This window comes from Sorex fumeus, unplaced genomic scaffold (assembly GCF_029834395.1).
Source record: "Sorex fumeus unplaced genomic scaffold, SorFum_2.1 ptg000226l, whole genome shotgun sequence".
In the NCBI taxonomy this organism is placed as follows: domain Eukaryota; kingdom Metazoa; phylum Chordata; class Mammalia; order Eulipotyphla; family Soricidae; genus Sorex; species Sorex fumeus.
This window is the reverse complement of record NW_026606283.1, coordinates 2,120,829-2,122,007: the sequence shown is the minus strand read 5'-3', so window position 1 is coordinate 2,122,007 and position 1,179 is coordinate 2,120,829. Positions and strand designations below refer to the sequence as shown.

Below are 1,179 nucleotides of genomic sequence, written 5' to 3'. Positions count from 1 at the left end.
GAACCGTATTGGGCTGTCCCACCCTGACCTGTGGGCAGGACCTAGTTCCCTGCTGGAGGCCTGTCTTCTGCAGGAAGCTGGGGTCCTGACAACTCTGGATTCTCTTGCCTGCGGTCACACCTGCTTTCTAGGCCACCTCCTGTCCCCGGGCTGCAGGGTGGACCACTCTGTCCTGAGCCCCGGGGGCATCTCTGAGGGAACATCCGGCTTCTGAGCTCTGCCAGTGACAAGAGTTCATGCCTTGGCGGCATGGGCCACCTGATCTCCAGCTGTCTGGGGTCTGCCCTTCCTTCTGGTTCTCCAGGGCATCTGGGGGTCCGCGACCGTCTGCAGGGAGGGCTGGGCCTCTGCCCCGAGACAGCCCTAGGTGAGGGGGCGTTAAGGGCCTAGCAGGAAACTCATCGTACCCAGGCCTTTCTCAAACCCTTTCCTCAATCAGTCGCTTTTGCTTTTGTGTTTTTGTCTCTAGCATTTGCCCAAATCTGTTTTAACTGCACATGTTTAGATAAAGGAAGAGAAAAATGATTTCAATTAGGTTACAAGACTGGGGGGCAGGCGGGAGGAGTGTGTATTGTAGAATGTAAGACCAAGGCATTGTGCTCGCTTCGGCAGCTAATATACTAAAATCGGAACGATACAAAGAAGATTAGCATGGCCCCTGTGCAAGGATGACACCTACATTTGTGAAGCATTCCATATTTTTCCACACAATGGAATACTACGCAGCTGTCAGGAGAGATAAAGTCATGAAATTTGCTTATAAATGGAGAGACATGGAGAGTATCATGCTAAGTGAAATGAGTCAGAAAGAGAGGGGACAGACGTAGAAGGACTGCACTCATTTGTGAAGTATAAAACAACATAACATGAAGCTGAGACCTAAGGATAGTAGATACACGGAACAGGAAGATTGCTCCCTAGCTGGAAGCCTGCCTCATGAGCCCAGGGGAGAAGGCAGCTGGAATAGAGAAGGGATCACTAAGAAAAAGATGGCTGGAGGAATCGGTCGGGATGGGAGATGTGTGCAGAAAGTAGATAAAGGACCAAACATGACAACCTCTCAGTGTCTGTATTGCAAACATAATGCCCAAAAGGAGAGAGAGATTATGGGGAATCATGTCTGCCATGGAGGCAGGGGGAGGGTGGGAAAGGGGGGGTATGCCGGGGATATTGGTGGTG

General features: G+C 51.1%; 1 non-coding gene across 1 annotated transcript; it reads left to right on the top strand.

Moving 5' to 3' along the window:
- The first annotated feature begins 600 nt into the window (after nucleotides 1-600).
- Nucleotides 601-703, top strand: LOC130017834 (U6 spliceosomal RNA). The gene has a single exon (XR_008791449.1). It is a non-coding gene; the product is annotated as a U6 spliceosomal RNA (small nuclear RNA).
- The last annotated feature ends 476 nt before the right edge of the window (nucleotides 704-1,179 follow it).